The 18,849-nt window shown below is 41.6% G+C and overlaps 1 pseudogene; it reads left to right on the top strand.

Moving 5' to 3' along the window:
* Positions 1–718: 718 nt before the first annotated feature.
* Positions 719–13,944, top strand: LOC100692697 (uncharacterized protein K02A2.6-like; annotated as a pseudogene).
* Positions 13,945–18,849: the final 4,905 nt, after the last annotated feature.

The following is an 18,849-nucleotide window of genomic DNA, read 5'->3' as shown; positions in this document are numbered from 1 at the left end:
TTGCATTTATTGAAAAGCAGGTGAAAATTCTTTCGGATCCTTTATTTGAGGACATTCAGAATGTAACATCAACAATCCCTGTGTCAAAGGCTGACAACAGACCGAAATCACAACCAATCAAACAAACTCAAGGGAACAGCTTTGCTGCTACAGTCACACCCATGAACCCGAATAAAACCTACAGCACGGAAAGGCTGATTACCACAACGAACCATGACTTTACAGTAAAGCCATCTTGTGTCTGCTGTACCCAACGACACACACTGAAGGAGTGTCAACAGTTTCAGCGGAAGAAGCACAGAGACAAAATGCTTTTTCTAAAGGAGAAAGGGCTGTGTTTTGGTTGCTTAGGTGCTGGGCACGTAAGCAAGGACTGTGCTAAGCGTTTGACATGTAGGACGTGTGGTAAAGGTCATTCCACTGTCCTCCATATTGATAACAATGGTTTAAGTCCAGAATCTTGTAGAGAGCCCTCCTTTTCAAAGAATGTAACTCCTGTGAAAACTTGTGGCCATACAGGGGCCGGAAGAGACAGCGGTTTGCTTTCCATTCTGCCAGTTCAAATAAAGTCTGTTAAAGGTAGTCATGTCATACAGACATATGCTTTTTTTTTTTTTTTTTTTTTTTAGATCCTGGCAGTTCAGCTAGCTTCTGTTCAGAGCACCTCATGCAAAAGCTAAATCTTGTAGGCAAAAGAACGCACTTCCTGTTACGAACGATGGGTCAAGAAAAGGTCGTCTCTGCCCACTCACTTACTGGTCTTGAAGTTTCTGGTTTAGGCAGCAATGCCTTCTATGAACTTCCAGAAATCCTAACACAGGAAAGGATGCCTGTCACCACAGATAACCTTGTAAAGGAAGAAGATCTGGTCAGGTGGCCATATCTGTCAAAGGTTCAAATTCCCCACATAATGGCTAATGTGGACCTGTTGATTGGATGCAACGCTCCCAAGTTATTGGAACCATGGGAGGTCATTCATAGCCAGGGGAATGGCCCATATGCCATAAGAACAGCATTGGGTTGGGTCATAAATGGGCCTATGGAAGATGGGAAAAGCAACTTGGACAGCGAGCACCCACCAACAGTTGTAAATAGGATATCTGTTTGTAAGCTGGAGGGAATATTGAAAAGTCAATATAACTACGACTTTAATGAAAAGGTTACAGAGGAAAAGGGTTTGTCAAGGGAGGACCTTAAGTTCATGAAGATCATGGAAACGTCTGCAACAATGGAAGATGGACACTACTGTTTGAAGTTACCTTTTAAAAAGGATAACATAAAGATGCCAAACAATTTCTCCATAGTTAAACAAAGATTGCAAAGTCTAAAACGAAAACTTCTCAACAATGAACAGTTTCATAAAGGATATAAAAACTTTATGGACGAGATGCTAAGTAATGGATATGCAGAGCAAATACCTTCACAGCAGTTGTCTTGCGAAAATGGTAAGAAGTGGTACATTCCTCATCACGCAGTTTATCATCCCAGAAAACGATCTATAAGACTTGTATTTGACTGTGGGGCATCATTCCAGGGGACATCATTAAACAAGCAGCTCTTACAGGGTCCTAATCTCTCAAGTACATTGCTTGGGGTTTTGCTTAGATTTCGACAGGATCCAGTCGCATTTATGGGTGACATAAAGGCAATGTTTTATCAAGTTAAAGTTGCCAAAGAGGACAGAGACTTTCTGCGTTTTTTGTGGTGGCCAGATAGAGATCTGAGCAAGGACATAATTGAGTTTCGAATGACTGTTCCTCTGTTCGGTGCAGTATCTTCCCCGAGCTGTGCCAGTTTCGCTTTGAGAAAAACGGCTGAGGATAATCAAACTGAATTCCTAGACAAGGTATGTGAAACAATAAAAGAGAACTTCTATGTGGACGACTGTTTAAAGAGTGTGGCCTCCACCTCAGATGCTGTTGATTTGGTCAAAAATCTTTCATCACTTTGTCAGAGGGGAGGATTTACACTGACCAAGTGGGTTAATAACAATCGCACCCTGTTGCAAAGTATCTCAGAGGAGCAACGGGCTAAAGACTTGAAAGAATTAAATCTTGACAGAGACAAACTTCCGGTGGAAAGAGCTCTGGATATGTATCTGAAGAGAAGATGGGAACAAGCTCAGTACATCTCAGATCTTTTTTTGGAAACGATGGATACTCGAATACCTGCCTTTGTTACAGGAGAGACAAAAATGGAACCAAAAGAAGAAGAATCTAAAACCTGGAGATATAGTCATTATAATGGATTCCTCTGCACCACGTGGTTCCTTGCTACTTGGAAGAGTTCAGGAAACCATTCATGACAACAATGGACTTGTACGATCTGTACGTTTAAAAACAAAGACTAATATTCTAGAAAGACCTGTAACTAAACTTTGCTTGTTACATGAGACTGTAATCTAAAAGTGTTTAAGTGCTCTATTACTTATGTTTATTTATGTGAATGTATATGTCTAAAGTAGACTGTATTAGTGGCTCCTTATTTTCTTTGTGATTAGAATTGCCATGTCTGATAGCCATTGGAATTAGGGGCCGGGGTGTAGGAGTCATTTTGGGTTAATACCTTATGTGGCCGCTAGAGGTCACCTTTTTTCTCTTTTGTTCATGTAAAGGTATTTAAGGTAGACGCACATAATCAGCATCAGGTGTGTCTTTAATTGTGAGAAGGCAAACAGTTTGTGACCGCTGCGCTGTTATGTCAAGATGGTATTGAAATAAAGAACAAAAAGGACAAGATAAGTACAGCTGGATTTCTTGGACTGTTTACTTAATTCATACATACCAGTGACATCGCGTCACCCCCGTTAACGACCACCTCAGTGGCTTCAAGCGTAGGCTTAGCCCCTACACTTACTGACGTGAGCACAATTCCATAATAAGCACCAAGCGGCAATATGTATAAAGATGATCATGGTTACACCTGCAATGAAAGATTATATGATTATACCAACACCTGTGAATAGAAGATTATAGTTATACTAGTTATAACAATCACTGTAATACAAACCTTAATGTAATATCACTCGCTTCAATAAATGCTTGTTGTATGATTCTGATGCAATGATAAAATAACAGTAAAATACCTCCTCTCAATGCCCAGCTCGCTTTTACATTCCTGGATTTATGTTCTCAGACTTTTCCAAACTCAGTAAATGTTTTCTTTTCATTTACCTTACACTTGCCTTTGCTGTCTGCACACCTAACCATTACCCTGGCCTTCTCTATACTTCTCAATGAACACTCTCAAATCAAACACCAGCCATACTGCTCACTGCTCTTGTTAAACTCTGGGATCCTTGTTCTTGAAATTTGATACCAGCGCACTTCTATTCCATTTCTCAGTCATCCTCTCCAGAGCACGCCTTCCCCCCCCTCTCCCAGCTGTTCCCTACTCTCACTATAGATCATCTCTAAGACTGTGTTAAACAATCTGATCAAAAGGTCCGCTGCCCTCTCTCCTAGACATCTCCTCCACAGGTATGACATCTGGACCAGCTGCCTTTCCACTCTTCATCCTCATCATAGCTGCCCTCATTTCCTCCTTACGAATCATCAGCTCTTCCTGATTCACTCTTTCCTCCATCCACCCTCCACTCGCTCTCTCATTTTCTTCATTCATCAGCTCCTCAAAGTACTCCTTTCGGGTGTTAGTACACTTCCATCTCTGTCCTTAATCACCCTAACCTGTTGCACATCCTTTCCAGTTTGATATCTCTGCCTAGCCAATTGATGCAAGTTCTTTTGTCATTCCTTAGTATCCGGCCTCCTATAAAATTCACTATAAACCTTTCCCTTTGCCAACAGAGTCGCAAAAGCAATGTTTTGATATACTCAGATGTTAATTTTGTGTTTAAAATCATTCAATAAGGAATCAAATCTGATTGACTGAAACAAAAATGGTTCTGAGGAGTCAGTGGTGTGAGCATGTAACCCTTTATCATACTGATTCACATACTTCCATCATTAATGGGATAATCTAGTTGAATGATAGGTGTGTATACATATGGAGGTTTTACAATATGTATAAATTTCATGGTCAGGTGAGGGTGAGGACTATGTACAGTTATGTCCAAAGAATTTTGGGAAGATAGATAGATATAGATATATATAGATATAGATATATATATATATTTTTTTTTTGTGGTTTTGTCTGTGTCCACACCACAGTGGATTTAAAATAAAAAAACAAAACAAAAAACAAGATGTGATTGAGGCACAGACTTTCAGCTTTAATTCAAAGAATTTAACAAGAGCATTGCATTAGCTGTTTAGGAGACAGACATTTCTATATTCTCCCATTTTCAGAAGCTCAAAATATAAAAATTCAAAATAAAATGAGAACCTGCATTTTGGTCCAAATATTTCTGTATTATGACAGAAACACTGTCAGTATTAAACCAATGTTTGATGGTAGAAAAGTGTTATTGTTCACTGGAAGTCGTTTTTGTTTCAAAAAGGCAAGGAAAGTTATATTTTCAAGCTGCAAACTGTCAATGCTTGCTTTTGAAAAGTTGCCTACTTAACTTTCAAGTGACCAGGTGAGGTCAGTTATGGCTCAAGTCATATATTTATTTGTGTTCTGTGATATTTTTAATTATAAAAATGTTTTCTCCATGATAAATGTTAATCTGCTTCCTCTACTTTTTTGTTTGTTTTTGTTTACAGGAACTGGCTATTTGGCGTAGCAAGCACAAGAGTTCCATAACAATATAAGTATAACTTTTTGTTTTGAATTAAAAAACAAAAACCTGTCTTTATTGTTCCGTGTGAGGGAAACGTCATCTTTGTAGGTAACTGTTAGCAGAGCTGCTCTGTGCAGCGTTATGGCATAATATTTTTGAGGGAGAATAAAAAGTCAACACACATATCTCATTCCTGACGGAGGACTCGTCCACTACACCTCTCCAGTCCATTCACAAAGTCACTGCATAGTGAGGCATGGATAAGTGGTGGGCGGAGCCTTTTACCGTCATTTTATTAAGACGCAAAGTACAAACACCTGTGGGCACAATCCAACACCCCCACTTGTACACAGGTTAGGGAAAAACAATCCTCTGGAATGTAAGATGTTTTTTTTCCGAACACAAATACAGAGAATTTGTCTAACTTAGACTTTGAAACTGGTTTCGTCATCATATCTGCTACCATTGACTCAGTTGGACAGTAATCAATGAGCACTTTCCTTTCATGTACAGCTGACCTTATAAAATGATATTTCACATCAATGTGTTTACATCTTTGTCTGTTCACTGGATTTTTTGACAAAGCAATTGTTCCCTGATTGTCCTCCAATATCATAGGTATTTCATACTCAAACTCATCAAGATCTTGAATCAAATAAGTCAAATACATACATTCCTGAATTGTTGCTGCTAGTGCCATGTATTCGGCTTCACAAGTTGATAGTGCTGTAGTTGTCTGCTTTTTGGTTTTCCATGATATCAAAGGACCATTTTCATTTAGGCTTACACAATAACCTGTCATACTGCGTCTATCAGAAACATCGGATGCCCAATCTGCATCACTATATGCTTGTAGACCTAGTTTTCCACTTGAACATTTCCTAAAACACAGTTCTTTTCCTCGACTACCTTTTAGATACCTCAGAACATGTTTCACTGCTGTCCAATCATCAACAGTTGGCGCATTGAAGTGTTGTGACAGTTTGCTGACAACATAGCTTAAATCAGGTCGCGTACAATAGCTCAGATAAATAAGACATCCTACCGCTTCACGATATCTCCTCACATCTGGTAATGTCTCGACTTTATCAGAATGAGTCCATTTCTGTTCACAGGGTGTTAACCTTGGCTTACAGTTTTGCATGTTAAATCTTTTTAAAATGTTCTCAATATATATTTCCTGTGACATTTTGACACATTCTTTTTCTTGAAGAAAATCTATTCCTAGAAAATGGTTAAGTTTCCCCAGATCTTTCATTTGGAATTTAGAAGAGAGCATTTCTTTCACGCCTGAAAGAACATTTTCATTGTTAGCTGCAATGAGTAAATCATCCACCCACACTATGATGATTACTTTTTCACTTTCAGTTTCTTTTGAATACACACAATGATCAGCAATATTTTGTCTAAATCCACAACTGCTTAAATAGTCATGTAAGGTTTGGTTCCAATTACGACCCGATTGCTTCAGCCCATAAAGTGATTTCTTTAGTCTATACACCAGTTTATTAGTCTCACTTGATTCTGTCTCAAAACCTTCTGGTTGTTGTATATATATTTCATTTATTGGTGCGTGTAGATAGGCGGTTTTTACATCCATCTGGTGAACCAACATATCATCCTGAACCACTTTCTGCATCAAAACTCTCACACTCGATAAGTTAGCAGTCGGTGAAAAAGTCTCCTCATAATCAACTCCTTTTGTTTGACTAAAACCTTTAGCCACAAATCGAGCTTTATATCTGTCTGATCCGTCTGAGTTCTTTTTAACGGCATAAACCCATTTACCCCCCACTGCTTTCTTACCCTCTGGTAAAGTGGTTAAAGTAAATGTGTCATTCTCCTTAAGGGATTGAATTTCTTCATTCATCGCTTTTTCCCATTCTTTTGACTCACTTGACACAATAGCTTCGCTAAATGATGTGGGTATTTCACACAACAATCTGTAGCAATAATCAACACTGGTTTGCATCTGTTCATTTTCACACTCTTTCACATCCGTGATATAATCACTCAAATAATCAGGTCTCTTTCTGATTCTGGATGGATAACGTGTAGCTCCAGCATCTACCTTATCCTCAGTTTTAACCTCGGACTCAGTTTGACTGCTTTCACTACCATCTGGAATGTCCTCATCCTTCATCTGTTTGGGTTCACCATCTTTTCTGGATTCATAAACCTCATCTTCATACATCTGATCACTCTGTGTTTGTTGATCCATTGTTGCGGGATTTAGTATTTTTATCAATCTGTGCTTTTCAACCTTCCCGGTTTTTGGGAAATAGATCAAATATGCTGGACTATTTTTGTCATATCCCAAGAAAACACCTTTGTCGCATCTTGGATCCAGTTTTCCCCTATTTTGTTTATAAGCATAGCACAATGATCCGAATTTTTTCATTCTAGAAAGATCAGGTCTTTTTCCAGTTAACATCTTATACGCTGTCTGACCTGTGCGTTTGTTAAAACATCGGTTCCGAATCACTCCCGCGGTTTGTACTGCATATGGCCATAAAGACTTTGGCAATTCGCTCTCAACTAACATGCATCTCGCCATGTCAAAAAGTGTACGCCAGTTCCTCTCTGCTGTTCCGTTTTGATGAGGCGAATATGGCGCCGAAGTTTCCTGCCTAATGCCGTGTCTACTTAATAAATCTCTGAACTGTCTGCTTGTAAATTCAGTTCCATTATCAGAACGAATGCACTTGATTTTCCCATATGACGCCACATCTGCAATAAATCTTTCAGTTGCTTGAGTTGTATCACTTTTGTGTTTCAGATTATATACAAATGTTGCACCTGAATAATCATCAACAAACGACAAAACAAACTTAAACCCTTCTTTAGAGTTTGGCGTAATCGGACCAGCTAAATCCGTATGTACCAACTCTAATGCTGCCCTGGCCTTTTCATCTGGTTCTCGGTTCCTAGTTTGAGTAAACTTCCCTTGTATACAGGCTTCACATTGCATATTTTTGTTGATTTTACCCTTAATTTCCATTCCATCAACGACATTTTGCAGATTTTGAACATCCTCATAATTACAGTGTCCTAGAATTTCATGCCACGTTTGCATATCAAAACATCCATTACATTTATCTTCAAACTCTTGCACAGTGTTTATAAAGAACAGTCTCTCGTGTTCATATATAGGGAATTTTGTTCCATCAACATGTTTAAGAAAACTGTCCCCGTGTTTGAAAACCACAGTGGCTCCGTTACTAGTAGCTGCTTTTACTGACAAAATGTCCTGTGGGAACGATGGAATGTAGAGTGCTTGTTTCAATGTTACCTTGTGGCTGCGTCCTTTACTGTCGATCATACTTATCTCAGCATCTCCTCGCCGCTTTGCAGCTCCTCTGCTCCGCCTTCCGTCAGCCAACTCTACACAATGAGCCTCGGGTCGAAATGTGTCATCAAAAGTCTTAAAACTCTCGATCTTCGTAAAGATATGTGACGTCGCTCCCGTATCCACCAGTAGCTGGTTATTCAGCATCTCTTGGCCGCCGTCCGGGACCCTCTGGGGTTCGGAGCCCGTCTTGAACGCGTAGTCCTTCTCCACGACCCCTCTCGCTTCATCCCGTCTTAGCTTCCTTCTACAGGTCGCATCTTTGTGTGTACTACTCCGGCAAAAACTGCACCATACTCTGGATCGGCACGTTCTTGCAGTGTGTCCCTTTAGTCCACATTTAAAACACACAATCTCATTATTCTTTGATCTTCGGTCATCTGCTCGCCATGAAGTAGAATCCTGGTCTGATTGCACTTTTGTCCTCATTACGTTGTCATCAGTTACAGCCGCACGCATTCTCTCGGTTTCTTCATAACTTCTGAGTTTTACTTTAAACTCTGAAAATGTGATTTTTGCTTCACTCTGTGTAACGTGCACAATCAGGGGTTTAAACGTCTCTGGTAGACCTTTCATTATCATTGCGATCAGAAGTCCATCAGTTAGTGACTCACCCGCATTTTTTAACGCTGTGATAATTGCTTCTGCTCGGATAATATAGTCCGTCACACTTTCATTCTTTTCATTTGTGAGAGAAGTAAGTTCGGTGTACAGACTTATGATCCTTGGCTTGCCCACTCCTGCATAATGACCTCTCAAAATTTTTAGGGCTTTCCGTCCGTCATCAACTGCACCTCTCATAACTAACGATAAACTTTTGTCATCCAGAAATTGTATCAACTCTGCATATGCTTCTGCATTTTTGTCATCATCTTCACCATCGGCTTCTTCATCACCCTCAGCCTTTAAGATGACATCTTTCAAACCTTGTAGTCTGAGATGACCAAGGAACTTCGTTTCCCATATCTCATATTTCCTTTCATCTCCATCAAATTGCAAACGGGAATATCGACTGCCCGACTCTGCCGTGCGTCTACTCATGATGCACAAAAACGCTTACTCACTCAATCGTGCCAAACTTTTAACACCTGCCGGTAACTTGCGGTTTCAGGAAACGCTGCCCTTCCTTTGGCAGTTACAGGATCTCTTTGCTGCTGCACTGGGCCCATAACCTGTTAGCAGAGCTGCTCTGTGCAGCGTTATGGCATAATATTTTTGAGGGAGAATAAAAAGTCAACACACATATCTCATTCCTGACGGAGGACTCGTCCACTACACCTCTCCAGTCCATTCACAAAGTCACTGCATAGTGAGGCATGGATAAGTGGTGGGCGGAGCCTTTTACCGTCATTTTATTAAGACGCAAAGTACAAACACCTGTGGGCACAATCCAACAGTAACTGACATTTTATATAAAAAATTTAAATCAACTGGATGAATCAGATACAATAATCAAAATAAAATGAATAAATAATACAATTAATAAATAATACGGGAGCTGATTTCCACACCTCATCGCGCTGTGTGAGCGACATGCTGACGCCACGGTCGTGCATCGCTGTGGAGGAATGTGCGGAAAGTTGTGTCCACTTTTCTCCGTGCGCTGTTCGTCGAAGGGAGAAGGAAAAGCTAAAAACAGAAGCAGAAGTCCAGGAAAAGTTCCGTAGAGTTCGGACGTGAGGAGCCGGTGAGTGTCCGGGCTGCAGGGAGAAGTGTCGGGATGAAAGCGCATCTGTGCGGGGTTTTTTGTCGGAGCGGATCGGCTGCAAAGTTGAAGTCAGTTGATCTGGACGTAGCATTTTTGTGGGAGAAACGTTTCGTGACTCATCCAAGTGACTTCTTCAGTCTCGGTGTTTAGGAAAAAAAACTGGTCCACCCCAGTTCTAAACACCGGTCTCTGTGGCTTTTAAACCCCAAAACACGCTGCGCCAAAAATTGGTCCACCCCAAGGATCGGGTCCCCCGACACAAACAGTAACATAGTGTACGTTAAGTGTCAGGAGGATTGCCAGGATTTATACATCGGGAAAACCAAACAACCTCTGGTGAAGCGGATGGCACAACACAGAAGAGCTACCTCGTCAGGCCAGGACTCTGCAGTCTATTTACACCTACAGGCCAGTGGACACTCTTTCAATGATGAGGATGTACACATCCTGGACAGCAGTAGCGGTTTTAGATACGGGCGACACGGGCAGTCAGTGGCGGTCCTAGCCTGTTTGGCGCCCTGGGCGAACACTCCCTTTGGAAATAGATCTCACTTTTGACAAGGCTCTGTCAATTGCAGCAGCCATGGAGACTGCAAATAAAAATGCACAGGATCTGCAGACCTCAGGGACGTCAGCAAAATGTTTCAGTCTCACCAGAGGACAACAGGAGAGTCGTACCTTTAAAGGAGAAAGCAAAGAGTGTTATCGTTGCAAAGGAACCAAGCACACAGCAGCAGACTGTAAGTACAAACAAGAAAAATGTCATGCTTGTGGTAAAGTGGGACACATAGCCAGAGCTTGTAGAAGCAAGACTAAACTGAACCAGAAAAAGTATGGATCGACATATGTAAAGAAAGACAAAAAGCAGAGTTCACACTACAGTACTCACAATGTGGGCGAGAAAGCAGATAACAGCAAAACTGATAGCTCTGAAGATGACACAGTTCAAAGTGAAAGAGTCAAGTGCAGTTCAGGGCACAAAAGAAAACTGTTCAAGTTAGGGCGTGGCAGTGTGGTACACTTGAGAAAAGTAGACCCCCTACACTGTGGATATGCAAATTGATGGGAAAAAGGTGAACTTTGAAATAGACACTGGATGTTGCCTAACAGTCATGAACGAAGCAACATTCAGAGAAACAGGGAAAGACACCAAGCCCCCCAGCCTGCAGCCCATCAAAATTAAGCTGGAAACTTATACAGGGGATCCTGTTAAGGTGATTGGTGCAACACGAGTTGGCGTCAAATACAAGCAGCAGAAAAAATATCTGCCCCTGGTGGTGGTCGAAGGCGATGGCCCCAGCTTGCTAGGTCGAGCTTGGCTCGAGGAAATTAAATTGGACTGGAGTGAAGTGAAAAACAGTCAAAACAACAGGAAAAAACACTTCAGCAAGTGTTAAGTAAACATGAGGATGTATTCAAAGAGGAGTTGGGCACCCTGAAAGGTATGAAAGCTGCTATTCATGTGAAAAGTGATGCCACCCCACGCTTCTTCCGTCCACGTTCTGCCCCCTTTGCTATGCGAGCAAAAGTCGACGAGGAAATAGACCGACTGTTGAAAGAAGGCATCATCTCGCCAGTGAAATATGCTGAATGGGCGGCACCAGTAGTGCCACTTCTGAAGCCCACAGGGACAATAAGATTGTGTGGGGATTACAAGCTTACTGTAAATACAGTGGCTTCACTGGAGCAGTATCCAATACCCAGAATGGAGGACCTGTTTGCCACACTATCCGGGGGTAAGCGGTTCTCAAAATTAGACATGAGCCACACTTACCAGCAAATCCTCTTGGATGACCAATTGAAAAAGTATGTGACAGTAAACACATCCAGGGGGCTGTTCACGTATAACAGATTGCCTTTTGGAGTGGCCTCTGCTCCAGCAATATTCCAGAGGACCATGGAAAGTCTTTTGAAGGGGATACCTCAGGTAGTGGTGTATTTAGATGACATCTTAGTGACTGGGGTGGATGAGGCAAGCCATCTACAGAACCTGGATGAGGTGTTGACCCGGTTGGAGGAAGCTGGGTTGAGGTTAAAGAGGTGCAAGTGTGCCTTCATGCAAGAGAAAGTGGAGTACTTGGGGCACATAGTGGACGCCCAGGGGCTCCACCCAGTGGAAAAGAAAGTTAAAGCAATCATGGACGCACCTACCCCCACAAATGTCACTGAACTGAAAGCATACTTAGGTTTGCTAAATTACTATAACAAATTCCTTCCAAACCTGGCAACCCTGTTGGCACCCTTACATGAACTTTTGAGACACGAGGTACGGTGGACATGGCAAAAGAGACAAGAGGAAGCATTCCAGAAATCCAAGAACCTGTTGAACTCAGCAGAGGTGTTAGTTCATTATTCTGCTGACCAAGAGTTGGTTCTCTCATGTGATGCATCCCCATACGGCGTAGGCACCGTATTGTCACATAAGATGGAGGATGGAAGCGAGAGAGGTTCATGTCACACACACTCTCTCCTGCTGAGAAAAAGTATTCTCAGCTTGACAAAGAAGCTTTAGCTGTGATGTTTGGCATCAAGAAATTTCACAAATACTTGTATGGCCGAGTTTTCACGATTTACACAGATCATAAACCCCTGATCTCACTGTTCAATGAAAAGAAGCCTATACCTCAGATGGGCTCACCAAGAGTACAAAGATGGGCTGTGACATTGAGTGCTTATGAGTACAAGCCAGGAAAACGCCATGAAAACGCGGATGCGCTCAGCCGGTTGCCGGTACCAGACTCAGCACCTGAGCAAGAGATGGCTGAGCAAGTTTTGATGATGGATGTACTGGATGACACATTAGTTGGCACTACACAGATCAAACGTTGGACAGCTAAGGATGTCTTGTTGTCGCAAGTCCACGAGTACACCTTAAAAGGCTGGCCAGCTCGGACCGATGCCTGTTTCAAGCCGTATCGACAGAGAAAGCTGGAACTGAGTGTGAGGGATGGTTGCGTGCTCTGGGGAGCCCGAGTAATTATTCCCACCAAAGGCAGAGACAAAATATTGAAACTCCTGCACCAGACTCATACAGGCATGTCGAAGATGAAAGGCTTGGCAAGGTCTTATGTATGGTGGCCAGGGATGGATGAGAACATTGAAAGAGAAGTGCAGGCATGTGAGGAGTGTCAGAAACACCATAAGTCACCACCTACTGCACCATTACACCCGTGGGAGTGGCCGGAGTCACCATGGTCCAGAATCCATGTGGACTACGCAGGGCCTTTCCTCGGGGAGATGTTGCTAATCATTGTGGATGCTCATTCCAAGTGGATGGACAATTTACCCTGTGAAATCCTCTACATCACAGGTAACTACAGAGAAACTGCGCCAGAGTTTCAGTGTGTTTGGACTACCTAAAATGTTAGTTTCAGACAACGGAACATGTTTCACAAGTGCTGAATTTGAGTCATTCATGAAGCAGAATGGAATTGACCATGTGAGATCAGCACCTTTCCACCCTTCTTCAAATGGGCTGGCTGAGAGGGTGGTCCAGACGTTTAAGGAGGGGATGAAGAAAGTCAAAGGTGATACTTTGCAAACCAGACTGTCCCAATTTCTGTTCAGTTATCGCATCACACCGCATGCCACTACTGGTTTATCACCAGCAGAGTTGATGATGTCACGGAGACTCAGATCAGTTTTGGACTTGCTCATGCCTGATGTGAAAACAAAAGTGCAGCACAAACAATTGAAACAGAAAGAAAATCATGACACCAAGAAAAGATTGAGAAGTTTCACACCAGGAGACGAGGTCTTCATCAGAAACTACTCCTATGGCCCGAAGTGGATTCCTGCAGTCATTGTGAGAGCATCGGGTCCAGTGTCTTACATTGTTACCATTGGATCAGGTCAAACTGTGAAGCGGCACGTGGATCAGGTGAGAGCAAGAGTGGCTGACACTGTTCCCAGTACATCAGACAGGGAGGTGGAGCCATTGCATGACAAAGAAGCAGTGCCTGAGTGCTGCTTGCCATCAGAGTTGGACACATCGCCACAACCTCTGGAAACGGAGTTGCCTTATGCTCCGGAGACTCCAGCTCCCGGAGACTCCTCAATGACACCAGTGTTGCAACGTTCCCAGAGAGAGAGACGTCCACCAGAGACTTTAAAGGACTTTGTTAGAGTGAGATCTTCCAGGAATAGAGCAACAATGCGCTCTGATCTCACAGGAAGGATGTATCTTCCTAGTTAGTTAAAAAAACAAAAAAACGATCGTAAAGAGAAAAAAAGAGAAAAAGAAAAAAAAGAAAAAAAAAAGAAACATTGAAACATATATACAGTTGTATGGTTACCTTAATTACGTGTTGATTGCTTGTTGAGCATTCTTTACCTAAACAGTTATTTTGTAAGTCAAGGTAGTTGTTGACTTAAGGGGGGAGGAGATGTGGTATCGCAAGAAATTAGTTGGTTATATAAATATATGAGTATGCATAATAGTTAGGATGTAGGTATCTATGAATAATAAGTTCCTGTTATTCATCTGAAGGAAACAGAATGAGTGTGTCGTTACAATGGTAATGCCAGGAGAGGCAGTATGGGTTCTGTGTTACATTTATGCTGTAAGAAAGTGGAAGAAGAGAGTGTCCTGTAGGAGGCAGTAAAAAATGGACACTGATGTTCTGAACATGTACTGACAAGAAGGTTCAGTAAACAAGTTGCAATGATACTCCATTGTAAGTCTCAGTTATTGTATTTTTATTTTTGAAGATGCAACACTCTGTAAACTTTTCAAGCACTTTAATAAACAAGCAAGCAATTCCACCTCTCGCATTATTGCGTAAAGTTGACAGCGCGTCAGGCAAATAGGCAGGCTCCATCCCCGGCCTCTATAGCGACTGGAAGTCGCTACACTCTTCTTTTCTCTTTTTTTTAAACTTTAAAAACGGGTTGTGTGTGAGACTTTAAATAAACAAAATATAAAATACACATTTTAAATTGTTATTGATCCCTTTACCCCGAGTCCTAAGGTGTATATTTATTTTTTTACTCTTAAATATTTGTTGTTCGTTTACTTGCACTGCTGAAACTGGAGCCTCGTCGTCTCGTCTCTCTACATACTGGACTGTATGTAGCGGAGATGACAATAAAGTTTACTTTGACTTCAGCAGCGCGCAGGCGTACCGAGAGCTCTCGCGCTCACTTTTCAGGTATAGAATTTCGAAAAAACATCAGTGCAAATTATAAGTCTGTATCATGATGTCTGGTGTTTTCGTGTTTGTTGGTTTGTTTTTATTTTGTTTTATTTTGCGAGTTGGTTATTAGATGCTGCTCCAGTCAGCCAGAGAATCCCCCGCCACCCCGCCCTCTCCTCCCTGTGCCGCGCACCTCGCAAACGGAGGGCGCCCTTACTCCCAGCAAATGGGCGATAGAAACCCGATTGGTGCCTACGACATTCCCAATATGCGCTGGCTGATGTCGGGGCAGTATGAGTACGGGCAATTTTTTTTTTTTTTTTTTTTTTTTTTTTTTTTTTTTTTTTTGCCGATACCCGTGATGCCGCCCCCCACCACGATGCCACCCCGGGCAACCGCCTGTGTCGCCCGTATCAAAAACCGCTACTGTGCACAATGACTGAAACTAGCCCACTGAATGAACAATGGGCTGCGAATTCAGTTTGTTTCATGGAGACTTAAGCAGTAGCGGTTTTTGATACGGGCGGTTGCCCGGGGCGGCATCGTGGTGGGGGGCAGCATCGCGGACATTGGCAAAAAAAAAAATTTTTTTTTTTTGCTTGTACTCATGCTTCCCCGACGTCAGCCAGCGCATATTGGGAATGGCATAGGCATCGATCGGTTTTCTATCGCCCATTTGCTGGGAGTAAGGGCGCCCTCGTTTGCGAGGTGCGCCTGCTTCTTGCAGCACAGGGAGGAGAGGGCGGGGCGGCGGGGGATTCTCTGGCTTTCTGGAGCAGCATCTAATAACCAACTCGCAAAATAAAAGAAAATAAAAACAAACCAACAAACACGAAAACACCAGACATCATGATACAGACTTATAATTTGCACTGATGTTTTTTCGAAATTCTATACCTGAAAAGTGAGCGCGAGAGCTCTCGGTGCGCCTGTGCGCTGCTGAAGTCAAAGTAAACTTTATTGTCATCTCCGCTACATACAGTCCAGTATGTAGAGAGACGAGACGACGAGGCTCCAGTTACAGCAGTGCAAGTAAACAAACAACAAATATAAGAAGAGTAAGAAAATAAATATATACTTTAGGACTCGGGGTAAAGGGATCAATAACAATTTAAAATGTATATTTTACGGTTTGATGATTTCAAGTCTCACACACAACCCATCGAAAGGGGGGGGGGGGGTGGTGCTTCTTCCAAATAGAGCACATTTCATTCATAATGTTGTAAATCCAAGCCCATTATGCATTCATGATTTGTGCCAGAGGGAGTGTTCTCCCAGGGCACCAAACAGGCTAGGACCGCCACTGGACTTAAGCAATCATCAAACCTCCAGGTCTGAAAATACCTCAAACTCTTCCAAACTTTCTCTTATGACTACATTCAGTAAACTCACTCTGATCAACACGCTGATAATAAAAGTGTTTGGTTGTAAATCCTGTTTGAAAACCACCTTAAACTTCCTGCTGCCACTCCCAGTGTCATCTGGAAAGGCACATTACAGTCCTACCATTAGAGTGAAGCTATTAGCTCCACTGATTTACTCAGAGCAGTGCTGGACAAATCTCACACTTAGATGTGACATCAGTCACTCCTTACTTGGTCTTATGTCACATGACCACATGCTGGTGCTCTGTTGGTGTAGAAATACACTGAGGTCATACGATCGGTTGTTTTAAATGTTTCCTATTAGATTTTTTTTCTCTACTCAGACACTTAATGTATTTAAAATGCTGTCTGCAATACTGTTCTTGATTACCCTGATGAAAGGGACAGGCTGAAACTCTTTGGTCAAGTCATAAAGCTCTTCTTTATACTACATGACTTGGTGGAACTTCATTCTCCATCAAAGGTGTCAGAGCAGCATTATGTATAAACAATACAATATTTGATTATCAAAATGTCTTAGATGCAGCAACTGTCAGTTAGTTCCTAATGAATTAAAGTAGCTGTGCTGTATTTCAGCATATTGCACATCTTTTTGAAATGTTTTCTAAAATATAACAGTGGAATCTAAGGTAGCCTCTGAATATTTAAACTGAACAGCATTATTTTTTTTTTATTTTTTTTTTTTTAACTGTTTTCCATCAGTGTAGATACCTGGGAGAATACGTTGTGTTCATTCTGAAAGAACAGTCACTGATTTCTGTTTATTGAGAATAAAACGTGAATTTGTCATTTTTTTGAATATTGAATGTTAATTTGGCAGCAATTTGTTCAAGGTCTTTAATGTGTAAATATAGCACTAGGTCATCAGCATACATCAAGGTTTTAACACCATCACACAGATGAAAAATCATATTTACTAAATTGTTTATAGTGAAAAGCAATGGTCCTAAGATTGAGCCTTGTGGTACTCCCATAGTACAGGCTCTCAGTTATGATATTTTCAGTTTTTTCCTGAAACACTGAAAGCAGTAAGATAAGCAGGAGTCAGGACTGAATCCAGTTTGTTGACACTGATAGACAGATGGAGTTAGTATTTCTCTTAAAGTTATCTGAGTACAACAGTCTTATGCAGGTCCAGAAAAACACCCACCGCCCATCAGTCTTAATGGCTTCAGTGAAATAGCAGCATGCTGTTTCTGTGGAGCGGTAAGCTCGAAAACCAAACTGCATGGGGTGTAGTAGATTTTCTCCAGTTAGTTAGGCCATCAGCTTTTTAGACACAACCTTTTCAATCATTTTTGAAGAGACTAATAAAGTGACAAACAGAAGTAGTTAAAATGTCCTTATAATCCTTTAGGGGAAAGTATCAAGCCCCCAGGTAGAGCAGGGAGATATGACCAAAAATATTTATCACGATATACATTTGAAAATTTGCGATAACGATATAACTGACGATATAATTGACACTAGACAAAATATTTTACAACTCCACAACTTTATTAGTGCAAAAAAACCCCCAAAATATCAATGTATTTTCACTTAAACAAGCAGCTGTTTTTTATGTGCATTAAAGTTATATAACAATTTAACAGTGCAAATGCAAATTCCTTGCTCACAGTTTAACCAAAAGGCATTTCCAGTGGAAACTGGCCGACATATCCTCAGCATAACCATGTATAATATCCACAAAACTTAAAATGAGAGTATACACACACAATACGGTAACATTGGCCCTGTCTCAATATGCGTACTTGCGTTCTCGTGTACTCGTGATACGTCATCAGTCGGAGGCCAAGTACTGTTCCAATTCAAAGTACGCATCAAGCAGAGAACGCGAAAAAGTCCCGGATGTGTTCTCGCTCCGCCCGTTTTATCGAGCATGCATCGGTGGTGACTTGTGTGGACTTGGTACAGCTAAATATCCCAGAATGCATTTCGTCCAAAACTCAAATGCGGCAATGGCGGACGAGCGGGGCTAAAAACTTTTAAATATTACTCTTTCTGGGTCACAAAATAAACTTTTAAGTTATTTTCAAACGAGAATGTAGCTGTGTAAGCTTCAAATATCTGCTCGATTTATCAAGATATCATATATTTCCAAACGTGCTCCGACGTTTTCGGAGACGTCTGTGACCCGCCAGCTCCATAGCAGACAGCGAGGTCGAGGATCACTAAAGCCGGCGAGAACAGCGGTCTCCCGGCACATCGTTTTCAACCCCCTGCGGTCTTTTCGCTACTCAGGTTAAACACACCCCAAACCCCAGCAGCTGTCTATTGTATTGAGTGTCCACTAAAATAAAAATAAAAGCGTTCTAACATCTCACCTGCTTGTTTTTAGTAAGACATACATGTACACTATTTTTATTAATAGAGATTTCGCTACTGAGGTTAAACATGATATATAAGTAACTTAGATCACTTCTAAATGTTAATGTTTGGTTTATTTCAGTGTTTTATTTGTTCCTGAGTAAATCGGTTTGGCTGTGATTAAAGTTAAGCTTCATAACCTATTACTCACAGTTAAATTAAGAGGGGACGACAGTAAAAACTACCTGTGACATTATCAAGTACGCTGGTGTTCCAATTGT

This window comes from Oreochromis niloticus, linkage group LG2, assembly GCF_001858045.2.
Source record: "Oreochromis niloticus isolate F11D_XX linkage group LG2, O_niloticus_UMD_NMBU, whole genome shotgun sequence".
Lineage (NCBI taxonomy): Eukaryota > Metazoa > Chordata > Actinopteri > Cichliformes > Cichlidae > Oreochromis > Oreochromis niloticus.
The sequence above is the reverse complement of the archived record's forward strand: the minus strand, read 5'-3'. Positions and strand labels throughout refer to the sequence as shown.